This window comes from Anser cygnoides, chromosome 1 (genome assembly GCF_040182565.1).
Source record: "Anser cygnoides isolate HZ-2024a breed goose chromosome 1, Taihu_goose_T2T_genome, whole genome shotgun sequence".
NCBI lineage: Eukaryota > Metazoa > Chordata > Aves > Anseriformes > Anatidae > Anser > Anser cygnoides.
In genome coordinates this window covers 115507258-115517944 of record NC_089873.1, presented here as the reverse complement: position 1 = coordinate 115517944, position 10687 = coordinate 115507258, and positions in this window count along the sequence as shown.

The window sequence follows — 10687 nt, the reverse complement described above, 5'->3', positions numbered from 1 at the left end:
ACCCAATGTAATTTAGACTCTGGCAGATCAGGATGAATACACGAAAATACTGGCAGCTTAAACTGCAAAGTGCTAGAGAAGCCTAGAATGCCCAGGCTACTGCCCACTATTTGGCAGGGCTACGAAAGGACTGCAAACTTATAGCTATCCTATTTCCTTTTTTCTTTTTTTTTCTTTTTCTTTTTTTTTAAAAGACATTTATATTGACCCCACTCTGAAATGTCAGAATGCTGGAAAGCAGAACAAAGCTGGGAAGACACACTGGCTAACGTCCAAGAAAGGGCAGCCAACATAGGCAGAGAAGTTAGAGAGAAAAGCAGAAAGAAGATATTACCAAAGGAAAAAAAAAAAAAAAGAAAAAAAAATAACAACAACAACCAGCCACCAGCTACCCTGGCAGTCTCTGCTTGCCACTCAAGGAGTCCTGACTGGACTTTTACATGAGTGAGTACTTGAGAAATAGACCCATGGACACCCAGAGGCAAAGCCCTTTCTGCTGTGTGTCTTGCTGGATGGGAGAACAGAAGTCTGCACTAGAAACAGGCAGATGAAGCTACGTACAACAGGAGCTTCCCCATACGGGTCATAGCACTGAAAACAGCCCACACGTGGCTTCACAAACCTAGTTAGATACTGCACAGGGAAACAAGAAGATATTTCCGTGTATAAGTTCCTTGCAGCCTTTGGCTCCTATCCAGAGGCTACCAGCAAGGTTGCCAGCAACTGCCAAGCGTAGCAATGGTGTCATCAAGTAAACACCTGTCCGCGGGACCACAGCTATACAGCTCACTCAAAAAGGCCGCCAAACAACAGATGGTAGAGACTTTTGATCACTACTAACACGGATGGGATTTGAACCAGTGAGTTAGAAGTAAAAATATCTCCAGCTCATTTCTTATTCTCTTCAGCTATTTTTCCCCCTGCTAGCATTATATATTATGTATTACCTTACATTAAGTCCTGGGGAAGGACTTGATTAAAAAAAAAAAAAAACATCCTTCTCCTTGCTGTGTAATACAAAATAGAAATGGCAAACTTGGATGCCTACTGTTTACATTTTACAGTAAGAGGGCAATTTCACACTGCCTACTACTGATGCTGCAATATTTCCAGACCCACTTTTTTGTTGTTTGTTTTAACTCAGTTCATGCCAGAATTAAAATTAGAAGACTCATCAAAAATGCCATGTCTTCTCCATTAGAAGGGGTTTGTATCAGTCCTCTGCCTGTTTTTTTGTTGTGTTGTAACATTGATTTACTTGCAGAACCAGGTCAGCTCTGTGGATGGCCTAGATAAAACAGCGGGGATTCATCCCTTACCCAGTCCCTGTTGCCTGTCAGACAGCCTGCGACTGTGCCCCTGCCCATGTGACTGTCTCCACACGCGGTTGCAGCTCTGGCCCTACAAACCCAACCATTTCCTGCAGAAGCCTTCAAGATAAGGAATCTCTTTGTACCTAAAAACATCCAGCCTGCACTCACCTAGACTTCCTTTGCCATCTGCAGAAAGTCAATGAATCAAAATCGAAGCAGAAAGCTAAAAGTTAAAAGCATCTGAGCTGATTGCTGAAAGCATACGTCGTACGGCAGGCGTGCTGCAGAGATGTGTGGGTGGCCGGCTGCTTGTCTGGCTGCCTGCCCGCCGCTCCTCACATGCTGGCGGTACACCTCCAGGAATCTGCCCTGCAAGGATCAGCTTCAATGGCACAGACTGCACACTCTTCAGGAGATGTGCACAGACTCCTGGGTTTGGGGAGCTTTTGGGTCTGTGGTTATTTAGGCTTCTGTTTATGAGCCTGTTGTGTAATAAAAAATGTGCTAGGGGAAAGCGTAGCTTTTCCATATCTCAGATGTTATTACTTTGACAGAAATTAAATTATAAGCCTTTATCACCACTTAGGAGTGGAAAGCGCTGAAGGCTACAAACCTCCTGGGTGAACTCCTAACCCTATGGAAAGCAAGGGCAAAATTACTATTGGCATTAATAAAACCAAGTCCTCATTCAATATAGGGGGTGGGGGTGCATTTTCACAAAGAGTCAGGATTACTTATTAACTGACATGCAGAGACTGCGGCACAGACTGCCCACGGTCTCATCAAAGCTTATGGAAATATTCCTAAGATTCTCACTTCCATTGAAACTGCATGTACAAGCTTAATAAGAATCTCCTAAACCCAATATGTGTTTTGGTTTAGATATAACTTATTTTCAATAGAGCATGCTTAAGCAATTACATGTTTTTTGTTGTTTTCTAAGGTTAATATCCATTTGGGAAAATGAAAGTAGGAGTGCATTATTCTGTGTTTTATTAAACCACATTAGTTACCAAGCTTTAAGTGGCCTTCTCAGTAGGAAATAAATCTCACCACACTGGCTAGTAAGTTTAGACTACAGATACTGTACAAAATCAAACTGTCTGTGAATGCCTTATTTCTAATACTGCATTTCTTTTATTATGTATCTGCAATACCTGTCTTTCCTAGAGGCAAGATGTAAGAAATGTTTTGTTGTTTTCAAGCAGAAGTAAGGATGTAAGTTTTGCAACCTAATTTTTCCTAATTCATCCATTTGCTTATTCTGAGATCTCCATGGAACTAGATACATAAATTTTACGAAATTCAGCTGCCTGTTTCTTTTTGCCTGAGCACTTTCTGGCAAAGGCAGATTCTCCAGTGATGCTAATGACTACAGATCCTTTGGCACACATGGAAATACAAGTAACTCCAATGGAAATCTGCTCCAGGTAACCAGAATACCATTTTTCTTAACATCTGCTAGATTTCACATTAAGTTTTATCTGGGTACAAATTATTTAAAGAGAACTGATAGCTCTTTTTCAATCCAAGCTTTGAATTTAGACCTTCACCTTTCTCTTTGTCATTCATGTCTGAATAGGTATAAGGTTGCTTTAGAACATGCAGACCTGCCATAAGTTTATCTCGTCCTGACCAGAAGTCTACTGTGCTTTGCCTCGAGATTTCTCCTAGCTGTGTGCTGCTCCTTCACTGACTTTTCTCAGTTTTTCTCATGTAGCCACACTTCTGCTCTCACACAACTCCCTGGTGATGTCCTTTTGACTGAATGGAAATGCAACCTTTTTTCTAAGTTTGCCCTCTGAGTTCTTCTCCTGCTTCTCAAAAAGCAATGCCACTCAGTCATCTTTCAGTCTTCACAGTGTATCTCAGGATAGGATTCACACGAGCTAATTCCAGCACAGGTACCTAATGCACACTGGTTGTATGAGCACCCGTGAGAGCTTCTAGAGAGGGAAGTATCAGCAGGGGATAATTTATCTCATTGTTACTGTAAATGTATCCTGAGCTGGCCAGGTAGATGTGTCTCCACAAAAAGGCTGAGAGGTTTAAAACTTCAAAAGGCAAGGAATTAGTTAAACATGAACTACAATGATGAAGTTATACTTGGAGAAAGCTGTTACATGACAAGGAAAGACATAAAAATAAAAAGCACTTAGTCATCACTCTTGCACTCTGTTCTTCTGGTTTCTAGAACTCAACCAAGCCAAAGATCCAGACCATCCTGCACCATTTTTTCCTGCTGCGTCTGGGTGCCCACAGCATTTGTGGTCCTCAATCCTCCCAGCACTTTCTCAAGCTCTCCTTGAACAGCAAGTCATGAGCACCATAATGGGAATTTTTCCCTGCCTCTTTTGCTTCCCATACTCAGTGATCTCCAGCATCTGCTCCACTGAGAAGGCTTTGCAGCTTCCCTTAAGAAGGAGCAAAACTCTCCCTTGTAGGGTTCCTCCACACCCACTCTTCATAGAGGAATGCCACCCTGCTGGGAACAAATAAAAAAGCCCAAATATCTTCTGTCACAACAGGATAAGTCTATGACATGAAGAACAGAATGGGTCTACTTCTCTGCAGATCACAGAAAGAGCCTTTCATTTTGCTCTTAAATTTTAGATTATTGTTAATCCAAAATGGCCAAAGATACCAGTGCAAAACCAATGTTTAAAATATCTTATAAGATGGCAGGGGGCATAGCAGCAGCTTTAGTGTTTTGTTGTTGTTGTTTGTTTGTTTGTTTGTTTTTCTCAAACACACACAGAATAAGCGCTAATTCAAATGTTGGTTAGACAAGACACATCAAATCTGTTTCTGCACACCATCTTATCCCAGGCCATAAGGTGATGTGAAGATGAGTGAGTGTGTGTCCTTGTGGCCATATTTAGGACAAAATTCTCAGGATATGTGTCAGGCAAGGAATCCCAGGAGCACAACCAAAACTTTCAATACCACTTTACCCTATATGAAAGAGCTGAAGGAGGGAAGGATCTCATAATCTGGCCTATTACCACGAGTAACATGTTCACCTCTCGATTTTCAGCACTTTTTCATTTTGGGACAAGTTCTTTCAGCTGGACTTTGTAAGGGACAAATAAACAATTGCTTGTTCCTATTCTAATGCATTATCCACACACTGTGAATCACCTCATGAAAGAAGCAGCAGTATGTGTATTTCCATTACATTTAGTTTCTTTTGAGGCAAGAGAGAAATGATACACCAACACCACAGCTGGTGCGTCTCTGTTATCATAGACTTGGAACAAAAAATCTTAGAGGTTAATCCAATGCCTCTCTTCAATGTATATTTCACTTAATTCAGAATTTACAAGGAACAAAAACCAAAATGTAGTTAAGTTGTAGGAAGAAGGGTATCAGCTTTTAATTAAAGTGTTGGGGCTTAGAATTGCTAGTGCTGAGCTATGCAGTAACAGTTTATGGCTGACATGATACAACAAATGCCTCTCACATAAGTCCATTTTTCCAGATTTTTAAAATTAAAATTTTAATTTTAAAATTAAAAAAAAATCATATTTGTGTTCTTGCTTTGCAGAGGCCATATATTTTAATTAAAAATCATTTAGAACCAGTAGGTTTCTGTAGCCAGACATTATGCTTCTGTTCATTTCACCAAACTCAATGCCTATGCTTACAAAAGACCACTCTTAAAAGAGGGATGTGTGCACTTTTACTCCAGGGTATAGCCTCTTTAAGATTCATTGGTAAACAACAGGTGGATAGAATCTGGCTTCCTTCAAAACCCCTCAGCATGTCCTCTGAGTATATTGTTTCTGTGTCAGGGCATCTGTGATTGATATGAACAGTCTGTAGCAGTTTAACTAATTACCATGTTTTACTTTGAAATTATGGCAGGAGCCAAAAACCTTAGGATAGCTGTTTCTTATCCCTAAATCCAAAGTAAAAAGATTTCCTTTTTTTTATTATCATTATTATTTTATCTTTTTTTTTTATTAACCTCAAATTGCACCAATATATTCATAGTGATTTCTGAGATCTTTTTTTTTTCTAAATTAACATTGCCATCTTCAGTTTGTTTCCTATCCACAGATTTGTTTTTATTGACACAGATCTTTTGCACTTTTAAACTCAGTGTCAATTTACCTGTGTTCTTTGGAAGAGATAACTGTGATGGCAGAAATAACTCCAGTATGACCAAAAATGAAGGGATTGATGAGTATCTCAAACTCTTTTAATACAACAAGAGATACAGAACAGGTAGAGGCAATATCAGCTTTCAAATCTAACCATTTAGGGCAAGGGGTTTCTTGCTTAGCTTGCTGTGTCAGCCTGAACTGTACCATGTTTCAAAACATTATTATTTTGTAGGAGCATAAGGCTTTTAAACTAGTTATTATACACTTTGGAGCCTTACCAAAGACACCAACCCCCAGACAAAATTGTAATAAATAGCGGTAGAGAGAAAAGTAGATACTTCAAAGCCTAATTAAGTATTTTGATTAGTTCATACTTGCTGCATTTTGGCTGCTGTTTATAATTAATTTTATTATCTGATGTTAGTCAGTGGTGGTATTTCAACTACTTCTTTGTTTACTTAATTGGGCAGTTTATAATAATCACTTTGGAGAAATACATTTTGCTCTTTGCTTTTATAACTGATCACATTTCACTAAGCCTTTTTTGCCCTTTCAGTTTCAATACCTTTCATAACACTGGCAGAATTTACCCCAAGCAATAAACAAGCTTTCAATTTGCAGTGGCAAGGTACTGAGCCTCATTTCTTACCTACAGTCAAAAACAGACCTTCCTTTACCATCAGCCATTTTTTTCCTGCAATATGCAACCTATTTCCCTCTAGCACCAATTTGCTATTTGTGTTCATAATAGTGAATTCTTGCACCTATGAAGAGGCCCACAGCAAAGGAATGTCAGTCACTGAGCCTTGCCTTCAAATGACTGCAAGATCAGAGTCAGTAGCACTTTTGACTTTTAAAGTTAGTTAATTCCTTTCTCCTATTTAAGCAAGCCAGTAATTTAGTAAGAAGACAGATGAGCAGATATCCAAAACTGATTTATATTGAAATATGTTGATGATGCAAATTGAGGCAGTATTCTCTGTAAGACAGAAAAACTGGGAATATCATAGTGACTTGCATGACCTTGAAGACTAAAGTAATAGGTATGGAATGAGATTTAATAGTACAAAGTGAAAAGTCATGCTTTAAGGAGAAATTCCTGCTGTCAGGTACAGACATGATTGGACTGACAAGAAAAGAGAGAGAATTGGCTGTATCCTCCTCAGTCAGAGGATAACAGAGCCACCAGTGCAATATAACCATAAAGAAGTAAATGTGATCGTACATCATATCAACTAGGACATTTCCTCTAGAGTGAGGGAAATACTGTTTCTGTTGTGCATGACACTGATGAGCCCTTTTCAGTAATACTGTCACAATTCTGGTTCCTCCTGCACAAGTAAGATGAATTTAAACTGATATTGTACAGAGCAGGACCAGCAAGCTGATCAGGAGAATGGAGAGCTTGAGGTATAAGGAAAAGATTGCAAGAACTCATCTAGTTTACCTTATGAAAATAAAGACTAAGAAGGGATTAAGTTATTTGCTAAAAATATGTTGGATCAGATGAAGGGAAGGGAGGAAGAGATGTAAATATGGCCTTAAAGGTATTGAAAAATTCACTACCGGAACAAAAATATTTCAACTAGATGTGTAAAATTTTAAAGTACAATGCAAAGGTGGATTTCTAAGCATCACAGGAGTGAGTAATGTTTGAGGAATTATAGCAAGAATTAAATAAATAAAACACCAGAATGATTTTACAGTAAACTACAATCACCGAAAGAAAGGAATGCCATAGGAAGGATCCAATGACCTTGCACCTTGTTTCTGGGTCTTCAGTCCAAAGCCAAAACAGGTTAACACAGCTGAGTTTTTATGATCCATATATCAGTAAATGGGAGGCTGGAGTATACAAGGTAGGCAGTAACTGAAAGTAAAGACTAGATGCAGTGACTGAGAAACAGTCCTGGACTGCTCTATAATGTATATAAGGAAGACCACAGATGCCATATTTATCCTGGCCACCATAAGAAATATTTACCTCTTGAAAATTAAAATTCATAATTGATTAAGAAATCCCAGGCAGAGAGAGAGAGAGAGAGCGGTGAAAGGAGTCAGTTGTGATAATAAAAAATAATAAATAAATAAATAAATAAATAAATAAAGTTGACATAATTCCACATAAAAGGAATAAAAGGGGTTTAAAATAAAGCAAGATTTGATTAATTAAATTGGCATGGTAAAAAAAAAACAAAAAAAAAAAAAAAAACACTGTTTCGTATGATTCATATGTATACTAGAACTTAAGTAGAAAGAAAGAAAAATACTCACAAAGATATTTGTTCTCCCATCATGAAGCTACATATTGCAAAAGACAGTTTGCACATCAAGTGGGATACTGTGGAAAACATGCTGAGATTTTTCTTCTGCATGCACCAAAAGTCCAAGCTTGACATTGCATCTCTGTGATGGTTGCCAAACAGTTTTATATAAGCAGTTTTTATAACATTCTATGATGAGCTTTAGGATTGCTTTTTTGTTTTGTTACCCTGTTAAAAAAGTACTTGATTGCAAATAGGAAAGTTGCTTTGTTGTGTCAGGTATGATCCAAAAATACCAGCAACGGTAAACTTTGCCCTGCAGAATACAAAAGATAGATAAAGGGCAAAGGGGATAAGGTTATTTCAAACCTCTCCATAATAAATCTTGGCCACTGTGAAACCTAACTCCATATTTATAACCATTCCCTATCTTGACATCCAGAAACAGGAGTGCTAGCAAGTGAAATAGAAGCCTCTGCACAGTAAAGCAATCTTAAATATCAGACAGGTTTTCAAAACAGCTGTGCTAGGTTTACCAGATTGCATTATGGAAATGTTAGACACCAAAAAATCATGCATTGATGTGTAAATAAGGAAAAAATGGGGGTGGTAGGCTGGGAAAGAGAATTCCCTCTGGTATTCTTCCTGCCAGAAAACAAAATCAGACAGCTTCCACCCACTTGTCTCTCCTTATCTCCCCTATAGTTTCCAATGGCTTGCTCTGCAAGATTTCCCCAACTTCAACAAGCCATAAAACCTACTGAGCATTCTAAACTACTGCTAGATTAGCAAATTTTGACCTTTTGTCAATATTATCAGGTTGTGTGAACCAAAACTGTTTTAACTGATCTTTAAGCAGACATTTTTAAAAACCGTTTTTCTTACTGCTGTGCAAAAAAGCTCTCAGTGTCAGCATATGGTCTGAAGCAATATCTAGACTTACACTTTCTAGGCCAGTGAGATAAATTGTAAAAATGAGAGGAGGAGCAAAGGAAGCTCTATGCAAGGAGACTTCTCCAGATATGCCAGATGATTTGTTCCCTTTGTACATCAGAACTCCCTCAGGCCTGATCTGTATGTGCTTTTTGCTTTGCAACAGTGTCTAAAAGCCTTGGTTCACAACCAGCTAGCCATAATACTGTCAAAGGGTACATCTTAGACACAAAACCAGATGCTTTCTGATGCATTCAGGATAATTTTGATATCTACAGGTTAAGCACCATAATTTTGAGAACTTTGGACAAAATTTGTCTTACAGCTAAACAACAATCCTTTAATAAGACAAAATAAAACTATTAACTTTGTTAAATAGAACTCAGAATTCATGTATGAAACACTATTCTGTGGCCAAAATTCTTCTGCAGACACATTTCAGATTCATCTGTTCACCCCTTCCAAAGGAAAGGAGGAACATATACCAAGAAAAGTAGACATTTCAGAACCCAGAGGGAAGAAAAAAGAGCTCTGGCTCAGTTTCAGCAGACTTCAAATATGTCATGTTGTTTGTCATGCATGGGACTGCATTTGCAGGATGCACACAGCAAGCAAACCCCACGCATGCAGGACTGGCATAGGTGATTTTGTGCATTGGAAACTGTCGTGCAGGTAGCAAGTTGATGGCATTGCCTGCACTTATGCATGTGAATTAGATAATGCTAGCATGAAGTTATTGTCACGAGTTTGCAGGATCAGGTCATGGGAATAACACATGCTTTCTCATTTTGTACCAGGAGCTGTAACTTCACTGAAATACAAGTATCTCCAGTTGGCAGGCATACATCAAAATCACTCACAGGGAGGTGCTGGCAAGTGGCTTCACCATGTGTAAAATTGCATTGGCAAAATGAAAACTGGAAGGGAATAATCATGTGTCAGATTTTAGATTAGGCAGATAGTCTCCATATAATCTCTCTGCAACCTCCACACAATCTCTACACAATTAACTGTTGGTGAGGGAGTGAACCTCCTAAGGGCAATCCATGACCCAGTTTGGTTCAGGTGCTCCGAATAGGCCTCTCGGGTGTCCTGTCTTTCTCCGGTGGCCTAAGAAGAGCTATCTCTTCATGTAATCCCTATGGTTAGGCACCTAAAGTAGAACATACCAATTCTCTTCACCTCCTATGCTTATCAACCTATGCCCCTGCTTCTCCTACTGTTTAAGGAACATACTCTTAGTTCCAAAAGCAGTTCCAAAAGCATTTCCAAAAACCTCAAGCTGATATAAACTTCTGCTCCTGACATAAACTGCTCCCTCAGGCAAAGCACGGGTCTGGTGAAGTCTGGTTGTTTCTGGGACTATCTGTCCAAAGGGGAGAGGGAGGGATCTCTGAGTCAAAACCCATTAACTGAAATCACCTGGAAAAAGCAACACAGATTTAGAGACTGTCAGTTCAACCACTGAACTGGCATTTAAATGAAATACAAGGGGAAAAGAAATCTCAGCAACATACAGGTCAGACATTTGCCTGGGACTTGAAGAAGTAGTAGGCATATTTTCTGTGTGTGCGAGCATAAATATTAATAGACTCTCAGAGGCTCTTCAGTGAGATTCATGGAGCTGGCTTTGAGAAAACTGCAACTGAGACAAATAGATTGAAGGGGGACAGCAGGTTAAGTATAAAATTATTATTTGTGCACCTGTTCAAGAGCCATTTTAATTTTTGAGCCCCAAGAGAAAAAAAGTGCCATTTGGAATGTACAAGAGTTTGCTCAATTTAATGATTCTATATGGTTCCAAGCTCAATGTAACCATCCATATGCTGTTCCTCTTGAAATATTTAACAATTAATAAAGATAAAAGGACTTATCACATATCACGTGGTGTCAGGATCATGAAGTCAAGGATAAGCTCATACATATCCTTGTTACACAGACGTCCTTCCTCCACTTTGAATATACTCACTTTTCCTACTGTGTTGGCAAAGGAAAGCATGAAAAATTAGTAACAGGTGGAGCAGGCTCTAGACAAGCAACTTCAGCTCAAAGGGCAGATACCATTTCA